Here is a 21,961-nt window from a genome sequence, read left to right as displayed (position 1 = left end):
TGGCAGACCCGTCCGCACAGCGTAGGGAAACTATGCGATTTTGAGTGCGTTTCGCTCTCAGTTTTTGGGCTAGCAGAGTGTCAGCCTTATCTGATTTCTCATAGAACCTCTGGCGTGCCCATAAGAGTGCCTTGACTGCCTTTTTGGTGAGGATTTGGGAGAGCTGTCCTTTAACTGCTAGGAGTTTGGAATACGTTTTCTTTTTGGGGCGGTGTTGATGCAGAAGGGTCAAGGTGGCAAGTTCTGTTTCTAGAACTCGGATCCGTTGGGCTTCAGTTTTCTTCTGGGCAGCCGAAAGGCTTATAAGGTAGCCTCGGATGGTGGCCTTATGTGCTTCCCATATTAGGGAGGGAGGGACATCTGGAGTCGCATTTTCCGCATAATAGTTAGCTAAGGCGGAGGCAATATCAGCAACGGTGCATTTTTTAAGCAGAAGAGATTCGTTTAGCCGCCAGAATCTGGTGGGGGGGGGGGGTGAGGAGGATGAGATCTCGAGCAGAACAGCAGAGTGGTCCGACCAAGAGATAGGGAGTGTCTGGGCACTGAGGAGTTTACGAGTAGTGACCCGGTCAACGAACACATAGTGCGGGTATAGAGGTCGTGAGGCGGGGAGTAGTGAGTGAAACCCTTCGCTGAGGGGTACAAGGTCCTCCAGCCGTCATACAGGTTATACAGTGATAAATGTGTCTGTAAACGCTTGGCCAGTTTGGCGGGAGTAGAAGCAGTAGAGGCGGGGCGAGATCTGTCATGAAGTGGATCCAGTGTGACATTACAGTCTCCACCAATTATAGTCATGCCCGTAGGAAGGCGGGACAGGCTGTCAAAAAAGGCTGTAAATAGAGAACCCTGCTGCGCATTAGGGGCATATATGGAGGCCAAGATCAGGGGAGCTTGGTTATAGGAACATGAAAGGATAACGTAACGGCCCTGGGGGTCCGAGACAGTGTCATGAACAGTTATAGGGAGGCCTCGACGGATCATAATAGCGGTTCCCCTTCGTTTGGTAGGCATGTTTGAATAATAGACATGTGGAAATTGTTTGCAGGACATAGAGGGATGTGGGGGTTTAAAATGGGTCTCCTGGATTAGTACCACATCAGACTTTTGTCTGTTAAAGAATTGGATGGCCATGGCTCGTTTGGTGGGAGAGTTAAGGCCATTGGCATTAACCGATATAATTTTCAGGGTCATGGTGGGAAGAACTGTGGGCGCCGCAAATAGAGGGGCGGGATGGGACCGGTCCGACCATGGGGATGGAGAGGAGGAAAGGGGGAATAGAGGAGGAGAGAGAAGGGGAAAGAGTCTGTATGAGAATACAGAGGGGGAGAACCTTTTCCTATAGAAGGGCCAGGTTTAACACTAAAAGGAGAAACGCCGTCCTGGCGTATCCTTCGGGGGGGGGGGACGTGGCTTTGTGACAGAACGATAAGTAGGGTAAGGAGGAGCATAGGGGAGGGAGAGGTTGTAATAGGAACGACCAAGTGACAGGGGGAATAAAGAGAGCTAGGGGGATCGCATTATTAAGATAAATAGGAGTAGGGTGAGCGGTATAGACGTAATGAGGGAGAAGGATAAAGCATGCAGTGGTGTCAGGTACTAAACCAACATCAGTCTTACCAGAAAATTCTGAACAGTAACAAATGAGCGCCATGTTAATCATGGACCAACATGAACAAACATGAAAACAGACTATAGAAATAATAAAAAAAATTAGAAAAAAGGAAACAACTTGACACTCACGTGTAGCCAAGTGGACCGCGCCGCCCATGGCGTCACAGCCAGTCGGCCACGCGGAGGGCCTGAGTAAATACATGCGATTACGTAGCAAGTCAAGGTATTAAGGTATGCAGACTAGAGCATTCAGCAATTATACATATCACATTTAACAAGGATTGTATCATGGGGTGCCTGAGGGCAGTCAATTAGAAGACCACTCCGGGGCCGGGGCCCTTGGGCTTGGGATTGAGGGCGACATCTGGTCTTGGGTTGATTCAGGAAGATCTTCAAAGATGCCGAAAGTTTTAAGTAGGTCAGCTCCTTGTGTTGGAGTCTTGACTGTGAAGGTCTTTCCGTTCTGTGTCACTTGCAATAGGAAGGGGAAGCCCCATTTGTATTTTATGGAATGGGTCCGAAGAACTTTGGTGATGTGGGCTAGGTCTCTGCGCTTTTTGAGAGTGGAGGGGGCGAGGTCCTGGAACAACTGTAACTGGGAGCCGGCATAAGATACCGCCGGTAGACCTCTAGCCGCCATCATGACTCGCTCTTTGGTGATGTAGTAATGAAAACGTATAATTACGTCACGTGCGGTTGGGTCGGAGGCGGTCTAGGGCGGAGAGCCCTGTGGGCACGGTCCAGCTGGAGGAGGGCCTCGGGGACATCCGGCGTTAGTTGCAAAAAAAGGTTCTCCAGATACTCGGGGAGAGAGCTAGAAGCCACACTTTCAGGGATGTTGCGGACTCGGATATTATTCCGGCGATTGCGGTTGTCCATATCCTCTAGTTGTTCTTTGTACGCTTCCATATCTGCCCGAATGTCCACTAGTTCCTGCTCCACCACCGTTTGAAATTGGCAGACGTCGTCCACTTTGCGCTCCAGTGTATCTGTGCGGGAGCCCAAGTCGGCTATTTCAGATCTAAACTCAGATAAGACCGATCTCATTTCTGACTGGATCGTTTTCGTAACGATAGCCACCACATCCTGAGTGGTCAGTGGGCTGCTGGAGGTGGCTACGTCAGCAGGGTCAAAGGATTGATCAGTTGATGGCGAGCTTCGGGTGGAGGAGCCGGCCTTTTCCCAAGCACGTAGGACACTAGCTTTAGGTATTTGAGAGTTCTTGCGGTTCTTTTGTGACATTGTAAATAAGGCGTTTTGTATCAAAGTGGTAGAATAATGCAATATGTACGGCAGAGCCCCCTGTCACTTCGTGGTCGTTATGCTTAAGGAGCCATAAGCTCTATGTGGGTCAGCGAGCGGGGAAAGGAATTTGGTTTGGCAGTAGAGTGCAGGTCACACTTGCAGATCGTTCCAGCGGCGGGTAGGTGGAATAAAGGCTATCTATACACCCGCAATGTAGGACCGCAGCTATACTTGCAGTTATCCGCCGGGTTCAGGGTGGCCGAGTGAGCGCTGGCTCCCAGGGAGCGGGCACCTCAGCTGGAGGTAGTGTAAGCCGCGATGTACGGACCCCGCTGGGTCACTTTATATGCGGCAATGGGGGCCCCACAGTTTAGAGGCGGCTCTCCTAAGGCAATCCGGATGGGGTACAGCTCTACTTCAGGCAGGGATGGGGCAATAAATCCCCTGAAGACCCAGGGATTGCAGGAGCCTATTCAGAACACGTCTGGCTACCCTGGCTCGAGGAGGGACGGGTTTTTGAGGGCCCGCAGACAGGATGGTTCTGTCAGTTTCAGTCATTGGGCTCTGTGAATTAAGTGCCTCACGTATCCCAGGATCGGTGCGTGCATCGAAGAGTGTGGGCTCCGAAGTTTTCTGTCTAATGCAGCCCGGCAATCTAAGATGGCCGCCGGAGTGTATGCAGGCCTGGAGAGTGTCGGGTTAATGTTGTCCCCGTGTCCCGTGGGCAGCGTGCCCTCGTCAGGTGGGTGTCTGAGGAATTGAGGTAGGTTGGGGGACAGTGTGGGGTGTGAGCAGAGATGCCGGACACCGCTGTGGGTCCCGTTTCAGCCTCTGTCCGGACCCGGAGCTCGCGGTCGGGGGGAGGCGAAAATCGAGGTCCCGGCTTCTATTATCAGCGGAGGCCCCGATTCCGCCTTTGATGTAGAGGCCCCTCGATTACAACCCCGCGTCTGGGGAGGTGTCCGCAGCCGTGAGTAGCGACGGGTGAGGGGGCAGGGGGCCGAGGGGTCGACCATCCAACCGGGAAGACCAGGCCGGAGACTCACTTGTATGGTGGCCGCCGGGCGCCCGTCCATCCCGCCGCGGGCCGCCAATCTCCGGGTCCCCAGGCAGCTGGAGCACTCAGCTGGCGGTAGGGGGTCTTTCTCGACCACGGGCAGCGGTTGCAAGCCGTGTCGGGCACTGAAGAGATCCCGCGACTCGATCCAGTAGGTCCCGGAGCCGTCGTCGGTACCGCGGGTAAATTGAGGCCCCGGCTTTGCGTGATCTGTAGGCCGCAATCCGCAGGAGCAGTTAAAACTGCTCCCCAATTCTGCGGCACCTTCAGGGGCTCGGTAGGGGGATCAGGGGTGATAGGGGGGACAATTGTGCGCCCAGGTGAGCTTATGGAGTGGATAGAGAAGGGCTTTATATCCCTGGGTTTGAGGAGCTCAGTAAAACTGCTGCTGTCTCCATTCACATCCAGGCCACGCCCCCCACGTAGTGTGCATTTTTAGTGATGTAAGAAATATATATATCTCTTTTTTCTGAATTAAATAAATAGAATAAAAACATTAGTATAATTAAATGCTTGGTTTTGAGGGAATTAGTAGATCTATAATTATTTACAGCTGCATCAGATTTTTAATTATTTCTAGCCTGCTTTGACAAATGGTAAAAGAACAGGACAATCATAATTAAAGATGTCTAGTTATTATTTTGAATGGACAAATTATGTTTTGTGTGTGTCGGTTATTTTAAATAAACCCTAATGAACAATGAGTATAAATATGAGTTAGAAATGTATAATATGTTTTAATGTGTTTTAATATGTTTGAATGCATCACAATCAAAGGATTAAAATAAACTAATGAGATGCTGGGTGATTGGTACACCTGGTAGATAAAAGAAGTAGACGGGTAAGGGAGTGTATTCTTCTGAGGAAACAGCCGTTGTGATTTGGCTGAGAAACGCGTCAAGAGTTGCTCCTAGCAGTGTGGGCATCAGTCTTTTGAAAGCGGCATAGAAGCCTCCAGTGCGGGCATTATTCCTGCCATTCCAAGCGGACCTGACATCGTGAGCCCAGCCGAGAATACAGCCGTCTGTCCTGAGGTTTTGCACAGCCATCACAGCTAATGCTGATATTACGACCTGGACAGCGGGAGGCGGGCCACTATATCCTGGACGGCAGTAAGGTGCTTCTATAGACGGAGGCAAAGATCTAACGAGAGGCGCAACCGCGGAGAATATCCTGCCGGATGCTACGAGGTGGTCGCCTGATCACTAACGGCAGAGAGGCGGTGCAGTGCGCACAAGATAGAACTCTATGCCTGGCGGGAGGCGCAGCCGCTAACGTATGGTGAGACACAACCATTTACATCTCTATACAGCCCGATTAATGAACTATATACATTAAGGAGTACGATAAACGATTATCACTAAAGTGGAATTTAGATAAATAATTTGTACAACTAATATACGGGGACGCCCGTGAGAAACATCATAATCATCCGGTTTGAGTACTCCCGGTGAGGAGATTTTACTGACTGGCAACGTTTATTACTCCAATTATTAATTAATATGCTCCATTTCCAGTGATATTGCCAAACGTCTGGAGTTATATGATTTTCCCAGTGGATGGATTCAAGTAATAATAAATTATCATATATCTTTATAGACATAACTGGGACTGTGATCTATGGATTATACAATTTTTAGGAAGTTATAATTTATACTGAAAGGCTGTTGATTGTTTTATTTGATGCATATTGTGGGAGAACATTTATAGTAATACTTATATGAGTCATAGATACAATTGTTGCTTTTTAATAAGGTGTATCTGTTATATTGAAACTGTATCCACTGTGCACAGTTGTGTTTCAAACAAGTATTGCAAGGACAAAAGCAGTCTTTGAAATACTTGATGTCCATTGGATATTGTTGGATCTATTAATTACAGAGACCTTTATGATTGGTATTTAATGTGGATGTATTTAATTTTGGTGGTTTTAAATATTTTAAAATAAAATACTCTTTAAAACTGGACAGCGCTTTCAATAAAATTTCTTTTTGCCTATTGTTCTATATAAATATTGGGATTCAACACCCCAATTATTTGAGGGCAGCAGTCCGTTTTAAGAGGAATTGAATTAAAAGTTCTGTGGGAGTTTGGTAATTGACACACACAATTCAGTATAGCGCTTTCTTATTATTATTATCAGATTACCATAATGGGGGAGATGTACTAAGCCTTGAAAAGTGATACATTTCACGGTGATAAAGTACCAGCCAATCAGCTCCTGTCATTCCCCCCTTCCCCGTCACATGGAAGTTAGGAGCTGATTGGCTGGTAGACTCAAGTCTTTCCTGTTTACTCAAGAATTTCCATAATGTCCCTTTAGTATCTTCATGCTTCTGTATTTTATGAAAAGCTGTTCTGTACTTCATTATTTTCTGTACTATATTATGCTATGTATCTGTTAAGCACCTTGAGTCCTATTGGAGAAAGAGCGCTAGATAAATAAAATTATTATTATTATTATTATTATTACTTTATCACCGTGAAGACTTAGTACATCTCCCCCAATATGTCTAGGTGTAAAAATCGTGTAGTGTGCGGGAAAACTTGTTTTTCCCAGCAGCTGATTTCTCAAGAAATCTGACAATTTTTCACAAATAAAAAGTGTGGAGCACAGATATCGAAACATTCCTCTAGGCAAATAATCGTCCCGAGCAAAAAATTAGGACAGTGTGTGTCTGGCTTAAGGGGTCCATTTACTAAGCGCTGGAGAGGGATAAAGTACTAACCAATCAACTCCTGCTATTTCTTCAAACACAGCCTGTAACACGGCAGTTAGGAGCTGGTTGGTTGGTATCTCTCTCCATTTTATCTCTCTCCAAAGTTTAGTAAATAGACTCTACTTTGATTACAAATGGTAGCAATGCAAAGCCCCCCAAATCTAAATATGTCTAATGCCTCAGACATACTACAGTATAGAGAAGTACTGTAGTACTGGATTCTGTGTGATTTCCTGATGGATAGAACGCTGTCTGTCTGTTAGAATATCGGCAGAGAGGCAGCAAGTCCCCTCACGGACACGCTGCGCTTGTCACACTTCGGGCCGGTGGCTTGCTTTCTCGCCACAGGTTATATTCCCGTAGACCCACCTCCTGAGTGGGAATACTGGGCTGAGGTCGGGAATCCGACCGCCGACATTTCAACGTCTGTTGGGATTCCGGTGTCGGGATCCTGAACACCGTTTTAACACAGGTTTATTGGGAACGGCTGTTGCTTGCAATGACAAATAATTAAAACAGGGACTGATATTGGGGGATCTGGTCTCTAAGTCGACAGTAACTAGGTCGATCACTATTGGTCGACAGTAACTAGGCCGACAGGGTGTCTAGGTCGACAGGGTCTTTAGGTCGACATGTTCTAGGTCGACAGGTCAGAAGGTCGACATGAGTTTTTCACATTTTTTTTTTTAACCTTTTCATACTTAACGATCCACGTGGACTACGATTGGAACGGTAATCTGTGCCGAGCGAAGCGGTAGCGGAGCGAAAGCACCATGCCCGAAGCATGGCGAGCGAAGCGAGCCATGTGAGGGGACGCGGTGCACTAATTGGAGTTCCCGGTCACTCTACGAAGAAAACGACACAAAAATAACATAAAAAACTCATGTGACCTAGAACCTGTCAACCTAAAGAACCTGTCAACCTAGACACCCTGTCGACCTAGTTACTGTCGACCAATAGTGGTCGACCTAGACGCTGTCGACCTAGTTACTGTCGACCTTCAATACCACACCCGATATTGGGACTCATTGGGGGGGATTCAATTACTTGAAAAGTCGGTTGGGTGTCTGTTTCTTCCTATTAGGAAAAAAAACAGACACCAAACTGACTTTTCAAACAATTGAATTACCCCATTGACAGTAATTTTCCTTATATATGCTACTTTTTAAAACAAAACAACAACAACAACAGCAACAACAACAACAACAGACTGGTTTAAATGTTCTCTATATACAGACAAGGTAATCATTGCATTTGTCCCTGGAAAAGCTGCAGCAGCCTAGTGTGTGGGGCAGTGACAGTACAGCACGGGGCAGCCAGTGACTGGCAGATTCCCGCACCCAGCGCTGAGTCAGGGCGGCTGAAGACCGTGCTATGAATGGACCTCACACCCCTCTCACCCGCGCCCTCCCCCGGGTCACATGAGTAACAGGTTACCGGGTCACTGTGTGAATGGAAGTCCCGGAAACACGACCTTTCCCCACCATGCAGGCAGGCAGCAGGAGGCAGCAGCCTGGTCATTGCCTTGTGTTACTCATCATTAGCCGGCTGTCTCACCGCAGGCTCATCTGTCACGGGCTCCTGGCTGCAGACACTCATCATCTATTACACAGCACAATGTATGTATGTATGCTGCTGGCTGTGTAGCAAGAAACCAAATGCATTTTAGCATGAACTAATGGAGAGAAAGTTGCCCCAGACTGAATGCTAGATGAGAGGTAATAAAGGGTAGGGGCATTATATGGTAATAATATAGGGGGCAGAAAGGGGGGGGGGGGGGGGGGAATGCCCCTGGACCCCTCTATACATGAGACCTGTATTTCCCCAGGTAATATTGTATAAGGTTAGTGCTGCAGTACCATGGGCCGCTAGCTTGTATTTACCCCAAATACAAATTATTGCCAGCAGTGGTGGGACAGCGACCCTGTCACTCCATCTCTGTGCCCCCTGCACCTGGCACCTGGAGAAAGGTGTTTTGTTGCCTGCAGGACTTATGCCACTGACTGTTCCTCTTATGTATGAGTGTGCAGGGGTACTTTAATAGTGGTATCTTATCAATGGACATATCACTTGTGTGTGAAAAGTGGCAGAAGTATAAAGCTATGGCAATATTTCAGTAGTAGGAATTGAGGGATTCAGTACGACATCCCGATGAACGGGATGCCGGCAGTCAGAATCCCAATAGCAGCATCCCGGTCAGCAGAATCCCGACAGCCCCTCCAAAAGTTCCCTAACCCTCCCCTGTGATTGCCTAACCCTAACCCTCCCCGGTGGTGCCTAATCCTAACCCTCCCTTCCCCACTGTCTAAACCTAACCCTCCCTGCTTGGTGCCTAGCCCTAACCTCCCCTTCCAAGTGCCTAACCATTACCCTCCCTCCCCCAGGGCCGGCAACATAAATCTTAGGGCCCGGTTCAATGGTATCTGTAGGGCCCCCTCCCCCAAGCGCCTTCGACATACAAATATACATATACAATATATATATTTCTGCAGCGGGATACACTGGTATTCCACAGGGAATAACATCGGGGTGTAGAGTTGGATCTTGATCCGAGGCACCTACAAGCTAAAAACTTTGACTGTTCCCAGGATGCACTGCACTGCCTCCTCTCTATAACCCCTCCTCCGTGCACAGGAGCTCAGTTATAAAGTTGGTGCCTGCATAGCAGGTCACTAACAGGCGAGGGCTGTGTTAGGCAGCCCTGAAGAATTGAAGAAGAAGGCTTTTTGAAGACTGAGCAGCAGCACTTTTATGTCCTTAGGACATGCTGTGCTGCGGCTCCATCACCTCCCCTCTGTGGCGCTGTATACTCCTGCGGCCTGGTTCCCGGGTAATTACAGTGGAGACGCATCGGTATCTTGGCACACTGCCGCTGCTCATCTCCAGGATCGCGTGGCTGCAGGACATGGGGAGGAGGTAAGAGGGTACCCCAAGTGGGACCCGCCGGGTTGAAATGGCGTGGACACTGTACGGCTCAGGGACCCCACTATATACACCAGGCCTATTGGAGCACATGTTACTTTTTATACAGGTTCCATTTATACCGGTGGTGAAGTCCAGCAAAAGGGGGATAGAGCGCTAACCTGTAGCCCCTCACCCCAGCTCCGGGCGCCATCTCCCGCAGATGTTCCCGCCCTGGAGCTGCTTTCACTTTCTTCCTCAACTCCTTCCTGAGACCAGACGCCATTTCTACTTCAGGGCTGATCTCCACAGGATTGCTGGGTGCTGTCTCCTCTGTATAGCCATCTGTCACAGCGCCGTGCTTATACAGACACTTGAGTATTCTACTTGTTATATAGACAGTGTTGGTTAAGAAATAAGTGTGTTGCTGACAGAATAGGTGGTACAATTATTCTGTGATATACATCCAGTACTGCTATGCATTGTTATATCTCTGCATATACATATCTGCTATTATATGTAAATTGCCTGTCCAGTGCAGTATTATTGTTGTGTACATTGGGGGTCATTCCGAGTTGATCGCTAGCTGCATTTGTTCGCAGCGCAGCGATCAGGCTAAAATATGGCAGTTCTGCGCATGCGTATGCGGTGTAATGCGCACTGGCGACGTACGATGTAGTTTTGCAGTGGGTCTAGCGATGCATTTCAGTCGCACTGCTTGCCGCAGAGTGATTGACATGAAGTGGGCGTTTCTGGGTGGCAACTGACCGTTTTCAGGGAGTGTGCGGAAAAACACAGGTGTGCCAGGAAAAATGCAGGTGTGGCTGGCCGAACGCTGGGCGGGTTTGTGACGTCAAATCCGTAACGGAATAGTCTGAAGTGATCGCAAGCGCTTAGTAGGTTTTGAGCTAATCTGAAACTACACAAAAATTTTTTGCAGGCCCTCTGCGATATAACCGTTCACACTTCTGCTAAGCTAAAATACACTCTCAGTGGGCGGTGGCATAGCGTTTGCATGGCTGCTAAAACTAGTTAGCGAGCGATCAACTCGGAATGACCCCCATTATCCCTGCATTGTGTTTGTGACTGAGTGTGCCATATAGCTGCTGTGTGTGCTCTCCTTTTAAGTGTATCACACCCTTGCTATCACTATATTATGAGCCCTGTGCAGATAAGTGCGTCAGGGTCCACATTTATTTGTATATAGATATATAGTGCTACACAGTCTATACATCTCAGTGTATTTTTCTGTGTATCTCAGTCACCCCATACCGATTCATTTCTCCTCACTCTGACCTTTTAATTGACATACGTCAAGAGGCATGGGTCTCCCCAGGAAAGAAGTTTGCCCTATCCAAGAAGATGTTGCCTCGTTTTCGTATCCCTGCGGAGTTGACTAACAAGTGGGAAACTCCACCGCCGGTCGACTCTCATGTCGCCCGGATTGTGGTTTCCTCTTCTCTGCCTGTCACCACTGTCACCTCCCTGAAGTAACCGACAGATAAGCTTGTGGAGGGATGCCTGAAGTGTATTTATTCCCTAACTGGGGCATTTCACAGGCCCACTATAGCGGCCTACTGGGCTGCAAAAGCTATTGATGTGTGGGTCCAGGTATTGGAGGAGGAGCTACCTCAGGATATTTCTGATATTGCCAAACAGTGTCTGTCTCATATTACCACCGCCTCCCATTACATTGAAGAGGCATCCTCTGAGGCAGGTATTCTGGCGTCCAAAGCGTCCACTACGTCTATTTTGGCTTGCCGGATTCTATGGTTGCGGTTCTGGAAGGTTTACCTAGATTCCAAGAAGACTCTGGAGGTGCTCCCTCTTAAGGGTGACATCCTATTTGGAGAAGATCTTAATAAGATCGTGACTGACTTAGCCTCTGCTAAGTCTGCGTGCCTTCCTAATACTACTCCTTCTGCTCCGAAAGCTAAAAGTACTACTTTTCATTCCTTTAGGACTTCAGGTAAGTCACGGGTACTCGAGCAAGCATCGTACTTCCAAGGCCGGTAAGCCCAAATCTAAACAATCCTGGGCTTCCCGTCAGCCTGCTTCCAAACAGGACAAGCCTGCAGCATGACGGGGCAGGCCTCCCGGAGGCCGACTCCTGCAGTTCACCCAGGTCTGGTTAAGGTCCACTTCAGACGTGTGGGTGCAGGAAGTTGTCTCTCACGGGTATGCGGCCTTATTCATGAGACGTTCTCCTCGCCAGTTCTGCGCAACGGTCATCCCATCGGACCCATTGAAGGCGCAAGCTCTACACTTGTTTGTCCAATCCCTCCTGGAGACAGGAGTGGTGGTGCTGGTGCCTCTCTCTCAAAAAGAGAAGGGATTCTACTCTACCCTGTTTCTAGTACCGAAATCCAATGGTTCTTTCCGGCCTATTCTCAACCTCAAGTCACTGAACAAGTTTGTGAGAGTTTCCAAATTCCGTATGGAAACACTGTGCTCCATTGTACTGGCCATGGAACCTGGGGACTACATGGTATCCCTGGATATACAGGATGCTTATTCCTATTGCCATTTTACATCAGCAGTATCTGCGGTTTGCTATTGTCAGCCTCCATTATTAATTCAGGGCTCTGCCGTTTGGACTGACCACGGCCCCTCGGATTTCACTAAGGTCATAGCCGTGATGACAGCTCATCTCCGTCAACAGGGAATCAAGATCCTGGCGTATGTAGACGACCTGCTGATCCTGGTAAGCTCCCAAGATGTCCTCCTGAGCCATCTCCAGCTGACGGTGCAATTCCTCACAGCCCACGGGTGGCTGGTCAGTTGGAAAAAGTCCTCCCTGGTCTCTGTGCGGCGCATGGTGCACCTGGCAGCTCTACTGGATATACACAGCCAGAGGCTGTTTCTGTCTCCAGAGAAGGTCCTGAGGCTTCAGGACAGGATCAGATACTTCCTCTCTTGCTCAAAAGTGTCCATTCAATCGGCGATGCAAGTACTAGGCCTGATGGTGTCGACTTTCGACATGGTGGAGTATGCTCAATTCCATTCTCGTCCTCTCCAACAGTTAATCCTATCCAAGTGGGACGTCTGCCTCAGCGGATCAGGTCTCATATGATGGTCCTGACTCCGGAGGTCCGCTTGTCTCTGTCCTGGTGGCTCCAGGATCAACAATTGAACGGGCTGTCCCTTCTGGATTCCCAACTGGGTCCTCTTGACAACGGACACCATTCTGAGGGGCAGGGGCGCGGTGTTTGAGCAACACTCTCTCCAGGGTTGCTGGACCAAGGAGGAGTCTCTCCTCCCCATCAGCATTCTGGAACTGCGGGCAGAGTTCAATGCGTTGACACTAGCCCTACCTCTATTAAGGAACAGGCCTGTTCACGTAGGCGGACAACACCACCGCGGTGGCGTACATAAATCATCAAGGCGTCACTCAAAGCCGACAAGCAATGAGGAAAGTGTCCAGAATTCTTCAATGGGCGGAACGCCATCTGCCAGCAATATCGGCAGTGTTCATTCCGGGTGTCCTCAACTGGGAAGCGGATTTCCTGAGTCGTCAGGACGTACACACCGGAGAGTGGTGCCTTCATCCGGTGGTTTTTCAACTCCTTGTGGACAGGTGTGGCCTACCAGATGTAGACCTGATGTCGTCTCAACACAATCACAAGGTTCCGGTCTTCGGATCAAGGACAAGGGATCCTTAAGCAGAGTTCGTGGACACACTAGCAATTCCATGAAATTTTCGTCTGCCATACGTGTTCCCTCCAGTGTCACTCCTGCCCAGGGTTCTGCGGAAGTTCAAGCAAGAAGGAGGAATACTACTTCTAGTCGCTCCAGCGTGGCCCAGATGGCATTGGTTCTCAGACCTGCAGGGTCTGTCAATGGAACGTCCTCTACTACTTCCTCAACGCCCAGACCTCCTCGTTCAGGTTCCTTGTGTCTACTCAGACCTGGCCAGACTGGCTTTGACAGTGTGGCTCTTGAAGCCTCCCTCCTAAGAGCCAAAGGATTCTCTGAGGTGGTCATCCAAACTATGCTGAAGGCCCGTAAACCGGCTTCGGCTCGGATTTGCTACAGGGTCTGAAACTCTTACTTCACCTGGTGTGCTGCTAAGAACTACGATGTATACAAGTTCAGAACCTCATGGCTTCTGGCTTTTCTGCAACAGGGCCTGGACTTAGGCCTTCGTCTGGCCTCCCTCAAGGTTCGTATTTCTGCCTTGTCGGTGTGGTTTCAGAGAAAAATTGCGTCTATTTCTGACATTCATACATTCACTCAGGGTGTTTTGCGGATACAAGCTCCCTATGTCCCTCCTGTGGCTCCATGGGATCTGTCCGTTGTCCTTGACACCCTGCAAGGGTCTCCCTTTGAGCCTCTTGATTTTGTGGACCTGAAATGGCTTACTATTAAGGTCCTGTTCCTGTTGGCTATTGCCTCTGCTAGGAGGGTGTCGGATTTAGGCGCTTTGTCCTGTCGTCCGCCCTTCCTGATATTTTATGGTGACCGGGCAGTTCTCCGTACTCGTCTTGGTTATCTGCCTAAGGTGGTGTCATCGTTCTACCTTAACCAAGAGATTGTGGTTCCGGCCTTTATCTCTCCTGGTTTGTCTTCCAAAGAAAGGTCTTTGGATGTGGTACGGGCTCTCCGTATATATGTGGAGAGGACTGCCACTGTTCGGAGGTCTGATTCCCTCTTAGTACTTTTTGGTTTTCACAAACATGGCTGGCCTGCAAACAAGCAAACCTGGGGGGTCATTCTGAGTTGATCGCTCGCTGCTGATTTTCGATGCGCAGCGATCAGTTAAAAAAAAATAGCAAAACTGCGAATGCACCACAATGCGCAGGCGCGTCGTACAGGTACAAAGAGGTTCGTTGCTGAGCGATGGATTTAACGAGGAATCCATTCGCACAGCCGATCGCAAGGAGATTGACAGGAAGAGGGCGTTTGTGGGTGTCAACTGACCGTTTCCTGGGAGTGTTTGGAAAAACGCAGGCGTGTCCAGGTGTTTGCAGGGCGGGTGTCTGACATCAATTCCGGGACCAAAAAGACTGAAGTGATCGCAAGGGCTGAGTAAGTCTAGACCTACTCTGAAACTGCACAAAATGTTTTTGTAGAGCTCGGCTGCAAAGGCGTTCGCACACTTGCAAAGCGAAAATACACTCCCCCGTGGGCGGCGACTATGCGTTTGCAAGGATGCTAAAAGTAGTTGGCGAACGATCAACTCGGAATGAGGGCCCTTGGCCAGATGGATTAGAATGGTGATTGCACAAGCTTATGCGCAGGCTGGTCTCCCAGCTCCTGCTGCTATCAAGGCCCATTCTACACGGTCTGTTGGACCTTCTTGGGCGGCCCACCGTGGCACGTCTGCAGAACAATTGTGCAAGGCGGCTACGTCGTCCTCAGTGAACGCGTTCATCAGGTTCTATGCCTTTGATACTTCCTCCTCCCAGGATGCCTCCTTTGGACGCCGGGTTCTTGTGCCCGCTACAGTGTGTCCCCTCCCTTGAGGAACTGCTTTAGGACATCCCAATGTTATTCCCTGTGGAATACATCCTGTCAATCACACTACGATTACTCGATCGTTGAAAAAACGTTGCTCGAACCTGTGTAAATCTACTAAGTTTTGTGTTAAATAACTAAGCGCATGCGCATGCGCATTTTCTACCTAATCGCTCCGTTGCGAAAAACGACAACGAGCGAACAACCCGGAATGACCACCAGTGACTGTTCCCAGGATGCACCGCACCGCCTCCTCTATATAACCTCTCCTCCGTGCACAGGAGCTCAGTTTTGTTAACCAGTCCAATGCAGTAGCAGGTAAAGAGACGGTAGATGTTAGTCACATAGAACCACGTTCTCACGACAGGAGAAGGGACCAGTGGCTAATGCCATACAAACCCAAAGAAGCTAAGTGCGTCAGGGTGGGCGCCCTGTGGAATCCAGTGTACCTCGCAGAAAGAGATTTAACAATGGTAAGTCTACCATAAATCTCCTTTTCTGCAGCGGGGTACATTGGTATATATACACGTGTAAAATATATATGTATTTAAAGATAGATATATATATATATATATTAATATGTATATATGTATGTGTGTATATATATATATGTGTGTGTGTGTGTGTGTGTGTGTGTGTGTGTGTGTGTGTGTAATAAGTGCCGTTTCCTGGGGTAAATGGCAGCACGCAGCTGAGGAACCACACAAGTCCAGTTTCTGGTACAACTGGCCCCAGCCAGTTTTATTATACAGAAAATAAAACAAACACCAAAAGAAAATACCTTGCCTGTCCGGCACTAACTAAACACAAGAGGTTCCTAACTATCACTAAACAAAAACACAGAGTTCTCCAGTAAACACTGTATAGCTCACTTGTATCAGGAAGCGTGTTTCTCTCACAGAGATCCTGTAGTCTTCCCAGGCAGTCTGCACACATTAATCAGGCTAGAAGCCCTATAAGACTCTTGCACAGCTGAAAGCCCTGATTAGCCCTCTGTGAGGCCAAAGATCCGAACTGGGCCCAATGTCTGGAACTCGCCCTATCTCTCTCTCAGGGCCCTTATCCAGCTTTTCCAGCAAACTGAAAAGTTTCTAACAAAACAAAAGCATTTTCCTAGCAGTTTTCATTTTCTAAAACATGTAAGACAAGAACCTGGGACAAACATACCTGCCCTCAAACACTATCCCAGTGTTCTTGTCACATATCCCCCTCCCCTGTTTCGACCTAGGGGCCGGAACACTTGTAGCCCCCAAACAGAAGATGCGGGACAATTCATCTGCGTTGGCCAATTGTGTACCCGGTCTATGTTCGACAGTAAACTTAAAATCCTGCAATGCTAGAAACCATCTAGTTACACGAGCATTCTTGCCCCTATTTACATACATCCATTTTAAAGGGGCATGATCTGTCACTAGTCTGAATTGTCTACCCAAGAGGTAATATCTCAAGGTATCTAGTGCCCACTTAATGGGCAAAGCCTCCTTTTCCACAATGGCATACCTTTTTTCATGCTCATTGAGTTTCCTACTCAAATAAATGATAGGGTGTTCGTCCCCATCTCTGGTTTGGGACAGCACAGCCCCTATCCCTACCTCTGAGGCATCTGTCTGTACCACAAATTCTTTTGAAAAATCTGGTGTTATCAATACCGGTTGTGAACACAAAGCCACTTTTAACGCTTGGAACGCTTTTTCTGCATCAGGGTTCCATTTCACCATATTTGACTGCTTCCCTTTGGTAAGGTCTGACAACGGCACCGCTGTGGCCGCAAAATTGGGAATAAACCGTCTATAGTACCCAGTTATTCCCAAAAAATCCCTTACCTGTTTTTTATTCACTGGACGAGGCCAGTTTTGAATAGCATCAATTTTATTCAATTGGGGCCTAATCAGACCTCTGCCTATGGTGAAGCCCAAGTATTTGACCTCCTCCATTGCGAGGCAGCACTTCTTTGGGTTAGCAGTTAACCCTGCCTCTCTGATTGAATCCAGTACTGCTTGTACTTTAACCAAATGGGACCCCCAGTCTGTACTGTGAATTACCACATCATCCAAATAGGCAGCTGCATATTTTCTATGGGGCCCCAAAATTTTATCCATCACCCGTTGAAAGGTTGCTGGAGCCCCATGCAACCCAAAGGGTAACATCTTATACTGGTACAGCCCCTCCGGAACCGAAAAGGCTGTTTTTTATTTTGCGCTATCAGATAAAGGTATTTGCCAGTAACCTTTGGTCAGGTCCAACGTGGTGAGAAACCTGGCTGTTCCCAGCCTTTCTATAAGCTCATCCACACGGGGCATGGGGTATGCGTCAAACTTGAACACCTCATTTAACTTACGAAAGTAATTACAGAAGCGTATGCTACCGTCGGGCTTCGGGATGAGAACTATGGGACTGGACCACTCACTGTTAGATTCCTCTATGGCTCCAAGTTCTAACATGGTTTTAACTTCTTTAGAAACAGCTTCTCGCTGAGCTTCAGGAATCCTATATGGCTTTAAATGAACCCTGACCCCTGGTTCTGTGACAATGCTGTTATGATTCCAGTACTCCTGACCGGAGGAGATCTAATGACAATGGCCAGAGTACTGGAAGGGGAATGCTGGTTACGGGAGCTAGAAAGACTAGTTGCCCCTGGCGCCCTAACTCTATTGTCTCACCCGTGCTATCGAAAATCCCTTGCGAGACTATGGTTTCTTGAGACCCTGGCAGCCACGTTTGAAAGGCGGATTATGTTTGCCCAACTCCGGTGCCCCCCGGTCTTAGTGAGAGACAAAGGGAAATCCGAGGCAGGATGATGACAAGAGGACCTCTGACTGACAACAGGCCAGGGGCAACAAGCTAACTAACCAAACCAGAAGTATGCGCGGAAAAACCGCCAGATAAAAGGACAACCAAAATCCACTAGTCCGTTACTCCTACCCAGCACCGCTGGATACCAGAGTGGATCTGTGGGAGCGGAATTCTCCGCAAAAGCTCCGAAACACAAATAATAAATAATAAGTAATAAAGCGGCCAAGCCGCAACACACGGCTACGCCGTGACTCACGAACACCACTGGATGTTTAAAGGTGCTCAGTCAGGACTCCAGGAACAGATGACGACTTCCGAGTACAGGACAACTGAGGACAGGAACGACCGGGTACAGCAGGACTGGAAACACTCTCAGCAAACAGATACAGCATGCAGGAAGCTATTACCGGCGTCTGTGAGAAGCCCTGGAAGTGTACTTAACAGGGAGTCCTCCAATCAGCTGTTCAGAGGCTGATTGGATTAAATGCCGTGCAGCTGCCTTGCTGCACGGCCAGGAAACAGGTGCCCTATTAATTTAAATGGACCCAGCAACGGGGAACGCGGTCCGCCAGTGGCGTCCCCGTTGCTAGGGTCCGTGCGGCTCCGTGCGCCCGGCGTCTAGCGTTGCCAGGGAGCCGGCGGCTGTACGCGCACGGCGTCCCTGGTTGCTAGGCGCCGGGCCGCACCGACGAGCGGACCCCGGCGCCTAACACTACCCCCCCCTTGAGGAGGGGTCAAGGAACCCCTAAAGCCAGGTTTCCGAGGAAATTCCCGAAAAAATGCCCTCTTGAGCCTCGGGGCATGGAGATCCTTATCCAGGACCCAAGACCTTTCCTCTGGACCATAGCCCTTCCAGTGCACCAGAAAATAAAGCCGACCCCGGGACAATTTGGAATCGAGAACCTTCTCCACCAAGAACTCCTGATGTCCCTGTACATCTACTGGTGATTTCCCCTGAGAGATCTTCCGAGGAAATCTACTGGAAGAAACGTATGGTTTCAACAGGGAGCAATGGAACGTATTTCCGATTTGGAGAGCTCTTGGTAAACGTAACCGGAAAGCAACTGGATTGATTTTTTTAATAATATGAAATGGTCCAATAAATTTGGGGCCCAATCTAGCTGAGGTTTGTCGAAGTCTAATGTTACGAGTCGACAACCATACCCTGTCTCCCACCTTAAAAGTGCAAGGACGCCGGAGCCTGTCAGAAAACTTTTTCTCTCGAAATGCCGCTTTTCTGAGAGCAAGGTGCACTTTTTTCCAAATGACTCTGAGATGAGAGGTTAAGGTTAGCGAGGAAACAGAGGAATGTTGAAAAAAAAAATTAGCTCTGGGGTGAAAACCAAAAACTGAAAAGAATGGAGACACATTAGTGGAGGAATGACAAGAATTGTTGTAAGCAAACTCCGCCAAAGGAAGAAACTCGGACCAATCATTCTGGAGTTTGGCTGAGTGCAAACGCAAATACTGTTTTAATGATTGATTAAGTCGCTCGGTCTGCCCGTTGGATTGGGGATGATAGCCGGATGTTAAAGACAATTTCATCTTTAATGAGGCACAAAAAGACTTCCAGAATTGTGCAATGAATTGTGGACCCCGATCAGAAACAATATCAGTGGGCAACCCATGAAGTCTGAAAACATGGCGGAGAAACAAAACAACCAATCCCTGGGCAGATGGCAGTCGGGGAAGAGCAATGAAATGGGCCATCTTGCTAAAACGGTCCACTACCACCCATATGACTCGGAATCCGGCTGACAGAGGAAGGTCTACCACAAAATCCATGGAAATATGAGACCATGGCCTGAGAGGAACATTTAAGGGCATAAGTTGCCCGATAGGCAAGGAACGGGGAACCTTATGCTGTGCACAGACCTGACAAGAAAAAAACAAACTCCTTAATGTCTTTAGAAAGACCAGGCCACCATACTGAGCGGGAGACTAATTCCAAAGTCTTAGAGATCCCCGGATGCCCGGCAACTTTGCTATCATGAAACTCAGTCAAAACAGTAGCTCTCAAAAACTCAGGGACGTAAAGACGACCAGCAGGAGTATTTCCAGGAGCTTGATGTTGAAGCTGCTTTAACTGGGTAAACAAATCTTGTGTGAGGCCTGCCCAAATGACTGAAGACGGAAGTATGGGAGTAACAGGACTGTTATTATGAACTGGAAGAAAACTGCGTGACAGGGCATCCGCCTTGGTATTCTTGGAACCTGGCCTAAAAGTGATAATAAACTTGAAACGAGTAAAAAATAAAGCCCAACGAGCCTGCCGGGCATTCAGCCGCTTAGCTGATTCGATGTACTGAAGATTTTTGTGGTCAGTCAATACTGAAATGGTATGTGTTGCTCCCTCAAGCCAATGCCTCCACTCCTCGAAAGCCCATTTAATAGCCAGTAACTCCCGGTTACCAACATCGTAGTTGGATTCAGCAGATGAGAATTTCCTGGACATAAAGGCACAAGGATGTAGTTCCAGAGAGTCCGGATCCTTCTGAGATAGGATAGCCCCCACTCCAACCTCCGAGGCATCAACCTCAACAATGAAGGGCAATTCTGGGTTGGGATGTCTGAGGACTGGAGCTGAGACAAAAGCTTGTTTCAAGGCCTGAAAGGATAACTCAGCTTCACGTGACCAGTTGGTAGGATCTGCTCCCTTCTTAGTCAGTGCCACAATGGGAGCAACCAGGTCGGAAAAAGAATGAATAAATCTTCTATAATAATTCGCAAACCCTAAAAAGCGCTGAATTGCTTTTAAGTTGGTGGGTTGCGCCCAACTAAGGATGGCTTGGAGCTTCTTAGGTTCCATACAGAATCCCCGAGGGGAAATAATGTACCCTAAAAAGGATACCTCCGTGACATGAAACTCACACTTCTCCAGCTTGGCATATAGGTGATTTTCACGTAATTTTTGAAGAACCTGACGCACCTGGGTAACATGTTGTTCAATTGAGTCAGAATAGATCAGGATGTCGTCTAAGTAAACGACCACGAATCTTCCTAGAAAATCACGGAGCACATGGTTAATGAGATCCTGGAAAACTGCCGGAGCGTTAGACAAGCCAAACGGCATCACCAGATACTCGTAGTGACCCGACTGAGTACTGAAAGCCGTCTTCCACTCATCTCCCGACTTGATTCGGATGAGGTTATACGCTCCCCTCAGGTCAATTTTAGAAAAAATCACAGCCGAACGCAGCTGATCAAAGAGGACAGAAATCAGCGGCAGAGGGTAAGTATTTTTAACTGAGATCTTATTCAGGGCTCTAAAGTCAATGCAAGGTCTGAGTGATCCATCTTTTTTCTCCACAAAGAAGAAGCCTGCACTTAAAGGGGATTTAGATGGCCTGATAAATCCTTTCCCTAGGCTCTCCTTAACATACTCATTCATGGCCGCAGTTTCTGGCCCGGATAATGCATATAACCTTCCCTTTGGCAATGTGGCACCAGGAATTAGCTCAATAGCACAATCATAAGGCCGATGGGGAGGCAGAATGTCCGCATTGCCCTTGGAAAACACATCAACAAAGTCCTGGTATTCCACGGGAATGAGTTCGGGAATGGCAGCAGCTATTCTGACGGGAAACGTAATACATTCCTTATTACAGATGGTACCCCATTGTGAAATCTCCCCCGACTGCCAATCAATGATGGGATTATGAAAGGCCAGCCAAGGGTGACCCAGAACCACTGGAACTGCTGGGCAATGGGTAAGGAAAAACTCGATCTTTTCGGAATGAAGAGCTCCTACCTTAAGTAGTATAGGGGGTGTACGGAGGGAAATAACCCCATTGGACAAGGGACTCCCATCTAAACCATGCATGGTGATACACCTACCCAAGGCTAACTGAGGAATACCTAAGGCTTTGGCCCACGTTAAGTCCATAAAGTTCCCTGCAGCTCCACTGTCAACAAAAGCCGACACCGAAGAACTGAGGCTGCCAAAGGAAACTTTAGCTGGGACTAAAAGGGAGTTATTCGAGGAGATAAGCTGCAGACCAAAGTGAACCCCCTCACAATTCACTTGGTCGAGGCGTTTCCCGACTTGTTCGGACAATTACGGGCAAAATGTCCCTTACCCCCACAGTACAAACAAAGACCAGAGTTTTGCCTTCTGGCTCTTTCTACTGGAGACAGCCGGGAGAGACCCATCTGCATGGGCTCCTCTATGTCCTCA

The 21,961-nt window shown here is 48.4% G+C and overlaps 1 protein-coding gene across 1 annotated transcript in view; it reads left to right on the top strand.

Annotated features, from left to right (window-relative positions):
- Window positions 1-8,078: 8,078 nt before the first annotated feature.
- Window positions 8,079-21,961, top strand: part of CLCF1 (cardiotrophin like cytokine factor 1) — an 89,794-nt gene continuing 75,911 nt past the window's right edge. Inside the window, exon 1 of the mRNA XM_063958387.1 lies at window positions 8,079-8,252. The gene's annotated coding sequence lies outside the window, so the exon portion shown is untranslated. The remainder of the gene's footprint in view (window positions 8,253-21,961) is intronic.

This window comes from Pseudophryne corroboree, chromosome 3, assembly GCF_028390025.1.
Source record: "Pseudophryne corroboree isolate aPseCor3 chromosome 3, aPseCor3.hap2, whole genome shotgun sequence".
Classification (NCBI taxonomy): Eukaryota; Metazoa; Chordata; class Amphibia; order Anura; family Myobatrachidae; genus Pseudophryne; species Pseudophryne corroboree.
Note: the sequence above shows the minus strand (reverse complement) of the source record. Positions and strands in the feature narration are given on the sequence as shown.